The 13,060-nt window shown below is 44.9% G+C and overlaps 1 protein-coding gene across 1 annotated transcript in view; it reads right to left on the bottom strand.

Annotated features, from left to right (window-relative positions):
* Window positions 1–9,655, bottom strand: part of RARA (retinoic acid receptor alpha) — a 139,157-nt gene extending 129,502 nt beyond the window's left edge. Inside the window, exon 1 of the mRNA XM_033918476.1 lies at window positions 9,547–9,655. The gene's annotated coding sequence lies outside the window, so the exon portion shown is untranslated. The remainder of the gene's footprint in view (window positions 1–9,546) is intronic.
* Window positions 9,656–13,060: the final 3,405 nt, after the last annotated feature.

The raw sequence follows: 13,060 nt of genomic DNA, 5'->3' as shown, positions 1-13,060 counted from the left end.
ATTAAAGCTATTCTTATAGCATAAGGCAAGAAGATAAAAGAAAAAAAAAGACAGCAGGGCACATAAACAGACATAAAAACACACATATGTGCAAAACCTAGGCCCCCACAAATACAGAAAATTGTGAGCAGCATACACAAACTTTTACCTTTCCAGCCACAGATAATTGAAAGGGCTCACGCTGGTGGCAGGAGGTGGGGATTACTCAGAGGTGAGTATGATATGAAGGACCCTAACCAGCATTATGAGGATTCCTGGTCAAGCCTAAGCCAAGCACTCATATCACCACTACCTGCATCTTGCTCACACCCAGCCCTGTGCAAAGGTCTTTTTGTTTTCAGAGAATGGGAACAATTGCCTAGAATGGGGGGTGGGGGGGGACAGCATGAAAAATTAGAACATCCCAAGACACAGCTCTGTCATTCAGGAGCGCTTAACTCCCCTCTGCCACCAACTCAGAAAGTAGTTTGCTCACTCCAAGACCCAGTCATTAGCATATCATGAGACTTCATCTAGGCCAACAAATAACATTAATTGGATCTCCTTTCTCACTGGAGGACAGCCAGCAACCAGGCACTGCCAGATTCTGCAGCAGGTCCAAGGTGCAGTCAGTATAGCACCTGCAATATGTAAACAGATGAAGTTAAGGAGGCCCCTTCAAGGTGTGTCCCAGTTGTCTCCACTTCTAAAAGAAAAGAGGTGAGAGTGTGCCTTGGTCTGTCACTTCAGTCCCATGCAATTGAGATAGGATAATTAAGCTTTAAGTGACTAAGGAAAGTGATTTTAACTGGAGAGGAGTGAAGCCACTGGATTCTAACACATAAGTGCCAGTGCCCCCCCCCCCCCCCCCCAGCAACAATCTCCCCTCTATAGACTCATCCAGCATAAAAACACACACACTTTCCTGGCATTGTCTGGGAGGCCAAGTAAACAGAGTTATCCCGGATACAAGTAAAAGCACTGATCAGCCGATGACTGACACAGCATAAACAGAGCGTGAAACAGACCATTCCCACATGTGGAAGAAAAAAGTGCTTGCCCAGAATGAGCCATCAGAGAACAGAGAAAGGGCTGGCATAGCTCTACTCTCCCTCCAGGAAGCTGAAAAGGCTCCTTCCACTAAAGGAAGTCTTAGTTCCTCCGGGGAACGAGGCAGAAACTATACCATAGTTACCACCTTCAGTGACTCAGTAATGGGACTGAATAGATTACTCCGACTCCCAAATATGTCAGGTGCCCCCCCAAAAAAAAAAAGTTTAAAAATGAACTATAGACTCCAAGATGTCAAATGAAACAAGCACTGCTGCTGGATGGGATATGTGGTATGGAGGTCTGCACGAGGATTGAGGGAATCCCATAGGTCACGCAGGAATCCCTCTCAGGTCTACTGGACTCCCACGGGAATCCCTCTCAGGTCTACGGGACTCCCACAGAGATGGAACTGGGGTCCCCAAGGCATGGAAAGAGAATTAGTTGAAGATAGGCAAAAGCAGAAACTGGGATCAAGATGATGGAAAAACAAAATATCCCTCCAGCTTTTGCAAGGGAGATGTTCATTTTGAGGGGGTCTAAACTCAGACTGGGAGGCCCAGCCCCCTCTCATGGTTATGCCACCAATTATGTTTAGTACAAAATGAGGTATTTGCTGAGTTTGTTTTGGGGGGTAAGGGAGAACAAGAAGCAGATGACCTCAAAGAAGACATCCACAGAGGGATACTGCATGAAGGGGAGAAATTGGCTAGTCGAGGCCCAGAAGAAGAAAGAGCGAAGCACACCAAGGACATCGACCTGAGACCGAAGCGAAAATTGAAGAAGGGAAAATCAGCGATCCTAGTGGGAGACTCGATCCTGAGGCATGTGGACAGCCACATAGCAGGAGGGAGAGAGGACAACATTGGAAAGATCCTGGACGGAGAGGAGACAGAAGAGACCACAATAATGATCCACATCGGGACGAACGATGTCAGCAGGAGAGACTACAGAAGAAGCACGCTGATAGAACAGTTCAAGATTCTGGGAAGGAAGCTGAAGATGAGGACCCAGAAGATAGCATTCTCAGAGATCCTACCAGTACCAAGGGCAGATGTGAAAAGGCAGGAAGAACTACAATCAATAAATGCGTGGATGAGGAAATGGTGTGAGGAAGAAGGATTCCACTTCGTGAGGAACTGGACAACGTTCTGGGGCAAGAGCAAGCTCTACAGGAGAGATGGACTGCACTTGAGCATGGAAGGAACTAGACTTCTAGCAAACAACGTCAGGAGAGGAATAGAACAGGCTTTAAACTAACAAGAAGAGGAAAGCCGACAGTCGACCAAGCGTCGACGTTTCGGAAGAAGGTATCCTGTGAAGATACTGAGGGGGAAAAAGGCCAGGAAGAAGCAAGGGACAAATTGCAAGAGTCGACTAACCCAGAAGAGGAGATTAGAAAGACTGTAGCAAAAGAGAAGAAACTAAAGACCGAAGCACAGGAATGGAAATGAAGACAACAAAATACCAGGATCTAAATTGCATATATACCAATGCAAGGAGCCTGAGAAACAAAATGGGGGAACTAGAAGCCATGGCCAATGCAGAAGACATAGACATCACTGGAATCTCTGAAACATGGTAAAATGAGGAAAACAAATGGGATACAGCACTGTCGGGGTACAAGCTCTATCGCCAGGACAGATCAGGACAGAAGGGAGGTGGAATAGCCCTATACATAAAAGAAAACATTCGATCGACAAGAATGGACACAGCAGAGACGACCAACAAGCTGGAATCGCTATGGGTTAAAATACTCGGAAGGAAAGGACCTGAAATAAAGGTGGGCCTATACTATCGCCCACCCGGGCAAACCGGAGATATCGATGAAGAATTGGAAGCTGAGATGAAGCGAGAATGTAAAAGTGGCAACACGGTTATTATGGGAGGCTTCAATTATCCCGGGATAGACTGGAGCCTTGGAAGCTGAAAATGCGCTAGAGACACAGAATTCCTGGAAGCTACACAGGATTGCTTCATGGAGCAGCTTGTTAGAGAACCGACGAGAGGAAATGCCACTCTGGATCTAATCCTAAATGGGTTAAGGGGACCTGCAAAGGAAGTAGAAGTAGTGGGACCATTGGGAAACAGTGATCATAATATGATCAAGTTCAAGGTTGAGGTAGGAATACCGAAAGGAAAGAGAACCATAGCGACAACTTTTAACTTCAGGAAAGGAAACTACGAGGCAATGAGGGAAATGGTAAGGAAGAAACTTAGGAATACTTCCAAAAAATGGCAAACGGTACAACATGCCTGGTCTTTTTTCAAGGGCATGGTGAGCGAGGCGCAAAATATATATATCCCCAGGTTCAGAAAGGGGTGCAAAAAGAGTCGAACAAAAGACCCGGCGTGGATAACCAAAATAGTGAAGGAAGCAATAAGAAAAATTCATTCAGGAAGTGGAAAAAGGACAAAACTGAGGGGAACTGGAAAGAGCACAGGAAAAATCAAAAAGAATGTCACCGTGTGGTTCGAAAAGCCAAAAGAGAGTACGAAGAGAGGCTAGCCAGGGAAGCACAAAACTTCAAACCGTTCTTTAAATATGTTAAAGGGAAGGAGCCGGCTAGGGAGGAGGTAGGACCACTGGATGACGGAGACAGGAAGGGAGTGGAGAAAGAAGTGGCAGAAAGGCTTAACATGTTCTTTTCGTCTGTATTTACAAATGAGGACACATCAAACATACCGGAACCTGAGCAATTCTTTCATGGGAGTCAAGCAGAAAAATTAACATCCATAGAAGTGAGCCTTGAAGACGTACGCAGGCAGATAGAAAAACTAAAAACTGACAAATCCCCGGGTCCGGACGGAATACATCCAAGGGTTCTGAAGGAATTAAAGGAGGAAATAGAGGAACTACTACAGCAAATTTGCAACCTATCCCTGAAAACAGGCGTGATCCCGGAGGATTGGAAGATAGCCAACGTTACGCCCATCTTTAAAAAGGGATCAAGAGGTGACCCTGGAAACTACAGACCAGCGAGTCTGACCTCGGTTCCGGGAAAAATGACGGAAGCTCTGATAAAAGAAAACATCGATGAACATTTCGAAAGGAACGAACTTCTGATAACCAGCCAACATGGTTTCTGCAAGGGGAGATCGTGCCTAACGAACTTATTGCACTTCTTCGAGGAAGTTAACAAACAAATGGACAGAGGAGACCCCATAGACATCATATATCTAGATTTCCAAAAAGCCTTTGACAAGGTGCCCCATGAACGTCTACTCCGGAAACTGAAGAACCATGGGGTGGAAGGAGATGTACATAGATGGATCAGAAACTGGTTGGAAGGCAGGAAGCAGAGGATAGGAGTGAAAGGCCACTACTCGGACTGGAGGAGGGTCACGAGTGGTGTCCCGCAGGGCTCAGTGCTCGGGCCGCTGCTATTTAATATATTCATAAATTATCTAGAAACAGGGACAAAGTGTGAGATAATAAAATTTGCAGACGACACCAAACTATTTAGTGGTGCTTGGACTATAGAGGACTGCGAAGAATTGCAAAGGGACTTGAACAAGCTAGGGAAATGGGTGACGAGGTGGCAGATGAAGTTCAACGTTGAGAAATGTAAAGCAGAAACTTAAGTTACAACTATACGATGGGAGGGATATTATTGAATGAGAGTACACAGGAAAGGGATTTGGGGGTAATGGTGGACACGACAATGAAGCCGATGGCACAGTGCGCAGCGGCCGCTAAGAGAGCGAATAGAATGCTTGGTATAATCAAGAAGGGTATTGCGACCAGAACGAAAGAAGTTATCCTGCCGTTGTATCGGGCGATGGTGCGTCCGCATCTGGAGTACTGCGTCCAATTTTGGTCGCCGTACCTTAAGAAGGATATGGCGTTACTCGAAAGGGTTCAGAGGAGAGCAACACGTCTGATAAAAGGTATGGAAAACCTTTCATGTGTTGAGAGATTGGAGAAATTGGGTCTCTTTTCTCTGGAGAAGAGAAGACTTAGAGGGGATATGATAGAAACTTACAAGATCATGAAGGGCATAGAGAAAGTGGAGAGAGACAGATTCTTCAAACTTTCAAAAAATAAAAGAACAAGAGGGCACTCGGAAAAGTTGAAAGGGGACAGATTCAAAACGAATGCTAGGAAGTTCTTCTTTACCCAACGTGTGGTGGACACCTGGAATGCGCTTCCAGAGGACGTAATAGGGCAGAGTACGGTAATAGGGTTTAAGAAAGGATTGGACAGTTACCTACTGGAAAAGGGGATAGAGGGGTATAGATAGAGGATTACTGCACAGGTCCTGGACCTGTTGGGCCGCCGCGAGAGTGGACTGCTGGGCATGATGGACCTCAGGTCTGACCCAGCAGAGGCATTGCTTATGTTCTTATGTTTCCAGTTCAGTTTTGGCACATGTTTCTTATGCAACCATTGTCCTGAAAAGTGCCTCTCTCAATTCGGCTTTAAATGATTTTGATGCTGTATTGTTTGATTCTTTACTCATTGCTGCATTAAAAACCATTTGTGAATCTTGGAAGGACCTCTCACAAGTTACCTATGCCAGATGGTGGATCCAGATTTGTTTGCTCTACAGATATGAGCTTTATATTGCCAAAAAATCCAACTCTTTATTTTTTTAACAAGAAATCATCTACCCTACAGTCATATGACGTAATGTCTATTCTTCTTCTTTCCGGTGATGTATGCATCTCTTATTTCTGTTCACTGTTATTTGTTTATATTGTATTTTATTGCTGGTTTAAATAAACTAAGACATTAAAAAAAAAATAAAATCAAAACTGTCAGAAGTAATTGCTACTTTTTATGGGGACAGGTAACTTTTAGGGGGGGGGGCAGGCAAGGACAGAGGGGATTCTTCATGGGGTCGGGTGGGGACAGAAGAGATTCTGGCGGGGACAGGTGGGAACAGATGGGATACTGGTGGGGACGGGTGGGATTTCTGTCCCCACGCAACTCTCTAATGTGGTCCACATTGGGTACAACATGTGTGTCCGTTGCTCTTATTGTACCTTTTCTGTAGTGAAGCAGTGATTGCTGCATTGTTCTTCCATTAACCAGTCTCTATGCATTTTCCCCACAGACCCAAAAAGGAAAAACAAAAAGTTTAGTTCACCAGCCTCTAAATGGTGGCGCTAGTGAGCAGTTTCCCTACTGCTAAGGCTACCCAGCTACCTAGAAGTGAGTTTCCAATCATAGCAACTTTGGTGAATATAAAGTCTTGGAAGGCCTCAAAATCTAGCAGCCGCAGGAACAATATATTTTTTTTAAAGCTTCAGGTGACATATAGTAGAGAATAACACGGGGATAAAGTTCATCCCTGCCCCGTCTCCGCAAGCTCTGTCCCCATAGGCACCATCTCCGTCCCTGCCCATCCCAAGCACTGTCCCCACTCCTGCAGACTGTCATTTGCACAAGCCTCAAACACTTACGAGTTTAGATTTAAAACTTTTTATTAAAATATAAAAAAGGGACAATATTCTGTCACTGTCTATAAATCACAAATAGAGCTTTCCATTTCTATCTGGTTTTGGCACAACCTTCCCAAAGATTGCCTTTGATTTTACATCATCTGGGAAGGTAATTGAATTGTCTTTCAGACATGGGTGTAGAAAAAAACCTAAACTGTGTAGCGGATGAACAGGAAAATAAGTGTCTATTAAAATGGTAGAAATGTTCTTTGATGCCAGCAGCCATGGATAACATTAAGATGCATGAGCAGCTGGGCACATGATTGAAGGATGTTGCAGATGGCAGACAAGACACAAATGATATCATTTAACAGTAGTTCATTAAAATCCAAAAGCAGCTTCTGCAGGTTGTTGTTTTTTAATCATTGATTTCAGTTGCCAATTGTCTAAGATGTGTTAAGTTTTCACATACTGATAACTAGTCTTAAGTTTTTAGAGAATGACATGGGAACAAAGTTTGTCCCTGTTCCTGCCCCACGGGCTCTGTCCCAGTGTCATTCTCTAACATACAGTAAGGGCTCCACTACAAAGCCACACTAGCGTTTTTACCACAAGCACCGGATTAGTGCACGCTGTAGCACGCGCTAGTTGAAAATCTATCGCCTGCTCAAAAGGAGGCGGTAGCGGCCAACGCATACGACAATTTAGCGCATGCTATTCCATGCATTAAGGCCCTAGCGCGGATTTGTAAAAGGAATCCTAAATAGCAAGAACAACATCTATTACAAGATGTAATAATCCTTATAAGGGAGGGAGAGACAGACTGACAGACCCAGGCTATCCTATATATTAGATCAGTGTTTTTCAATCTTTTTACACCTATGGACCGGCAGAAATAAAATAATTATTCTGTGGGACCGGCATCGGTCCGTGGACCGGCGGTTGAAGAACACTGGGCTAAGTCATGGGCAAGACTCCACCCATCTCCACCCCAGACCCCACTCCCATAATAGTACTAATTGCACCTTGCACGTCCCATGCCTCATCTGGAAACCTTCCCTCTGACGTTGCAACGTCAGAGAGAAGGCTTCCGGTTCAGGTGCAGGATGCCCGTAGGAGCCACTGCCCGTGGCTTTGTGCACTGAATCAGTTAGGAAGGAGTTGGCTCGAAGATAACGATGCATCGATCGCACCGTGGACCGGCGGTTGAAGAACACTGTTTTGGGCCTGATGTACGTGCTGGCCCTGTGGACCAGCAGGAAATTTCTGTGGACCGGCACTGGTCCATGGACCGGTGGTTGAAGAACACTGTATTAGATCATGGAGATAAACTAAGCTTTATAATATTTTATCTAGCCACAACTCTGCTCCAAGCAATGATAAATACTGAAATTTTACTGATATTTCCATTCAGAATCCTCAAACGTTCCCACCAGGTGTGCAAAGCTCTCAATGACATCATCTGATAAACAATACCAGCTTCTTGAAACTTACAATGTAATAATCAAGGCAGACAGAAAAAGCACAGTAATATTGGCAGAGTGAGGTTTTGCTTTTATCATGCTGAAACAGCAAGCCAGTAAATCTTTAGATGTCTATAGAATAAACAGGGGACTTCTGTTTCTGAGTCAGACAACCAAAAAAAAAAGGCCCATAAACCTAACAGACACACTAAAAGGCAATATTCTCTCCCCCCCCCCCCCACCTCCTTCAGCTTGCCCTTGCCTGAAGTATAAGATCACTGCTATTACCCTTCAGGAGCTGATAAATAATTCCTCCCATTCCACTTAATCCAAGGTCCTGTTCTTCATCAATACCCTCCCTGAAAAGTGAAATCACTTTAAAACAAGTAGGGTGAGCACAAGTCAGATCACTTCAGTTTCAATTCTCTGACATGAGAAGCCATGAGTCGACTTGTTTCTAGGTTTAGCCTCAGAGTATCCATTTCCGAGGTTCCCCCATATCAACTGTAAGGAGTTCAGCCTCCTATTGTATCGCAATCCAGACTCATTTACTCTTTTCTGCTGTGCTCATGTCTGTACCTTAAGTAAAAGATGCCACCCGGAGACTCCCCCCCCCCCCCCCCCCACTTCCAGGATCTTGTGCCTAGTGAAACTAAGGCCATCAGCCAAGACCACCTGGAATACACATGAACGCACCCAGTGTTCCCAGTTGCCATCTGGGCAAACTGGATGGGCCTTAATAGCTTCATTTCCCAGAATATTCTGCTTCTAAATTCCCCACGTCCTTCTTCCAATATAAAAACGAGACAAGAGTTTAAAAAAAAGTGAAATCACAACTCACCCTTAATATTTTTCCCCCCCCCCCCCCCCAAGCCTTTAACCCTTTCAGGACCATAAGGATCGTAGGTCAATTTTTGTGGTTTTGACGACATTTTTATGGTAAAAAGGGCTTGCAGATGCCAAAAAATTGATTTTTTTTTGTGAAATATCATTATTTTTATTTAAAAAATCAAACTTCTGGCTTATGGACAGTGTGGCAAGTGAATCTTCTCGTCAATCTGGCAACGACGCTAATGAATGAATGTCGGAACCAGTTTGTTTACCTAAAGGCAGTATCATATGGAATCCGTACATATCAAATTTAGAACTGTAGACTATCCCAATCAAAATTGATAGGATTTTAAAGTTATGGGACAAATATGTCCCTTGGTCCTGAAAGGGTTAAGGACTGTTTTGTGTTTTAAGTGTTACACCGAAGACGACGTTTGCCTTTGTGCTGGAAGAAAGGAGCCCTTTAAGGAAGTTCAGAAGAATCTCTTATCTAAAGCGGAGATCTCCTCCTTCCCCCACCTTCTCAGTGTGGGGGAAGGAGAAAAAAAGAATAGCAGAGCTCCCACTACACGCGCGAGATCAAACTCATCAGCATTGCAACAGTTGGCAAGGTAAATGTGCGTTGGGGGTGGGGGAGGGGGGCTCCTCCTCGAAGCATAACGCACTTATGGGGGCATCGCCTTTCCCATAGCACCCGGCCACGGGGACAGAGAGCTCCCCTCTCCCGCGGCGAACCCAAAGCGATCAGCTCAATCCTGAGCGACCCCCCCCCCCCCCCCCCACGCCAGAAGCCCAGGGAAGCAGCGCGCGCGCGTAGACAGCTGTCCGCACTCACCCGCGCCTCCGGCCCGGCACCTCCGCTCCGATCACACACGCTCATGTGCTCCCAAACTTTACCCGCAGCTCCGGCCCGCGCCAAGCCCCGCCTCGCCTAGAGCCCTGCGCCAATCGCTGCCCGGGGGCGGGGCGGAGCCCTGCCTTAACCCTTTCTCCGCCGGCCGCCAGCAGCTGTAGGAGTGGAGCAGGCGTTCACACTGTTCAAGGGTCTGCATTTAAGGCTTTCTGCCTCTGTCGGACTGCTATTATATATTTTTTAGTTTATCAGATATTTTAGCTCAGTGATTCCCAACCCTGTCCTGGAGGAACACCAGGCCAATCGGGTTTTCAGGCTAGCCCTAATGAATATGCATGAGAGAGATTTGCATATGATGGAAGTGATAGGCATGCAAATTTGCTTCATGCATATTCACTAGGGCTAGCCTGAAAACCCGATTGGCCTGGTGTTCCTCCAGGACAGGGTTGGGAACCACTGTTTTAGCTAGATAGTGAGCCTTCGGGATAGATAGGGTAGTTTTTCTCAAGTACCTAATTTCATTTTAGTTTTATACATTGTAAACGCTTAGGTCAGTAAAATGCAGGAGCTGGTATCTCAAATCTTAAATAAACATAAACACCTTGGTTAAGTAAGATATTGTGATGGGGTGTCAAAGTCCCTCCTCGAGGGCCGTAATCCAGTCGGGTTTTCAGGATTTCCCCAATGAATATGCATTGAAAGCAGTGCATGCACATAGATCTCATGCATATTCATTGGGGAAATCCTGAAAACCCGACTGGATTCCGGCCCTTGAGGACCGACTTTGACACCTGTGTCTCCAGATCAATACCAGCAGCCTTATAGCCTCCCCCCTCCCCCCCCAATCCTTCAAGCTCCAAGATCTACCTCATTTCTCCTAAACACCACACAGTAGGTTAGTCTCAAGCATTTCCAGATTCTGTTGTGGGTTTGGTTGCTGTCACTGGTTCCTTGAGTTTTCCCCCATTTTTCATCAGGGGCATAGGGCAGCATCAATCTTCCGCTTTAACTGCAGTGGAGAAAAGGTCCCTGTTCGGTTACCATTGGTTGCAGGACCAGCTCAAGAGGTTGTGGTGCCCTGAGACAACTTTTGCTTATGGGCCAACCTTGCAACAGGAGTTGTGCAGATACAGGTATAATTTGCAGTCATCACGATCATTGGATTACGTTTATGCCAACACCTCCTCTTTATATTAAGCACCACTATCCAGATAGGTAGCTAAACTAAATGTATAATTTAGATGGATAGTCACTGAAAATTGTTGTTATCTGGAGATTTAAAAAAATATATATTTTTCTTTTTGCCTGCCATTGCTCCTCCCCCAAATCAGTCCACAAATATACAGATAACACATTATCACAGGCTAATTATGTGTTTGACGGTGAACACATACTTGCCTTTGAATTGATTCAATAAAGTATATTTATTCATTTATATATTTGGGTTTAGATCCCATCCTCCCAGAAGAACTCAGAACAGGTTACAAGTTTGCATTAGTGCTGCCCAATTCGCCAATTCAAATTGATTCACCGATTCACTTCAGTGAATCAATTTAAATCGATTCATTGTATGAAAAAATCAGACTCACCGATTCAGTGACCAATTTCTCCCCCCCCCCCCCCCCATGATGCGTCAGAGTAAGCCCTGGCAAGGCAGGCTGCAATTAGCCTCTTCAAGGCTGGCCACCGCCACCATTGTTGCTGCTTTTGGAGGCCTGGAGGCATGTTGGGTCTCATGGTGGGAGGGTCAGTGGTGTGCTGTTGCAAAGGGGGATGGAAGAGAGGGATGGAAAGATGCTACACATGGGGGGGAGGAGAGAGGAAGAATTGGGGTGGCAGAGAGGAAGGGCGAGATGAAACAAAGAGTTAGAAAAGGGTAAGAGGGAGAAATCCTGCATACGGTGGAGGGGAGAGAGACATGCATGGAGAAGAGAGAAGGAGAAATTATTGGACATAAGGTGGAGGGCAGCGAGAGATGGTGCATGGGGAGAGAGAAAGAACTGTTGCACGTGATAATGGAGGGGAGGAAAGGAAAGATGCTGCATGGAGGGGAATAGAGAGGTTTGACCCAGGGCACAAAGCAGGGTGAGAGAAAGAGAGAGATAGAAAGATGGTAGACAGTGGGAAAGAAACAAATGTTGGATATGGCAGTGGAAGGTACTACTAGTACTATTTATAATTTCTCTAGTGCTGAAAGGCGTACGCAGCGCTAGAAAAAAATAATTTTATTTTCTATTTTGTGATTATAATGTCAGATTTGAAATGTGTATCCTGCCAGAGCTGGTGTTAGACAGCAAGCATGAGCTAGGACCTAACAGAGAGGAAAATTTATTTTGTTTACACTACAACTGGTGTGAGATTGGAAAGGGGAAAGGGCAAAGGGGGTAAGATGGGTGAAAAGACTACATAATAAACCCACCAGGATTTAAATTTTTTTTTTTTTTTAAAAAAGCCCAATTGTAATGTAATGTAATGTAATTTATTTCTTATATACCGCTACATCCGTTAGGTTCTAAGCGGTTTACAGAAAATATACATTAAGATTAGAAATCAGAAAGGTACTTGAAAAATTCCCTTACTGTCCCGAAGGCTCACAATCTAACTAAAGTACCTGGAGGGTAATAGAGAAGTGAAAAGTAGAGTTAGAGGAAAAATAAACATTTTAACAAGACAGCATTGATCTAAATACTTTGGAAGGTAGAAGAGAGGAGAGAAAAGAATAGAAGCATGATGAAGTGATGAAGTGGAGCAAGTAAGTTTAGGAGGAGCGATTGACGTTTCCAGAAAGGGCTTCTTCAGGGAAGAGACTTGGCCGACAGTCCCAGGATGCCTATGTCTCCTCCCCTGAGATGTTCTCCCATCCATGCATTCCCTCCCAGACACACTGCCCGTGCCCCAGCCGCTCCAAGGAGGAAAAGTGAATCAAATTGAATCTAAAAAAATTTTCCCTGAATCAGGCACCACTAGTTTACATACTTAATAAAGCGTATTTATACAAAGTGATGGTAAACATGGCATGGCGAACATTGTCTGACAAAGATGGCAAAACATAGTATTACAAGCATGGCTAACCTAGTATGACACGACAGTGTGACATGTAGCATGATAAAACCTAGCACGGTAGACATGGAACTGCAAACATTGTGTAGCAGACATAGCGTGAGCAATCATAGCATGGTAGACATAGTATAGCAGATATCATATGGAAAATACGATGTGTGAGAGAAATGGTGACTGTATGACAAAACGTGGCCTGGTCAGACATAGTACATAGTATGGTGAGACTTGCATAGCAGTGGAGGCTATACATTAGGTCACTGGTGGGGACTTGGTACGGTAGAGCATTATATGTTGAGCAATACAAAGTGTGACAGTACATGGCATGGTAGGGTTGGTGCCCTTTTTCATAAGGTCCGGGAAATGTGGGTTGGTGCACTTTCATAGAGGGTCAAGGGAAGAAGTTCAAGTTCAAGTTTATTAGGATTTGATATACCGC

The sequence above is a fragment of the Geotrypetes seraphini genome, chromosome 13, assembly GCF_902459505.1.
Source record: "Geotrypetes seraphini chromosome 13, aGeoSer1.1, whole genome shotgun sequence".
Classification (NCBI taxonomy): domain Eukaryota; kingdom Metazoa; phylum Chordata; class Amphibia; order Gymnophiona; family Dermophiidae; genus Geotrypetes; species Geotrypetes seraphini.
Note: the sequence above shows the minus strand (reverse complement) of the source record. Positions and strands in the feature narration are given on the sequence as shown.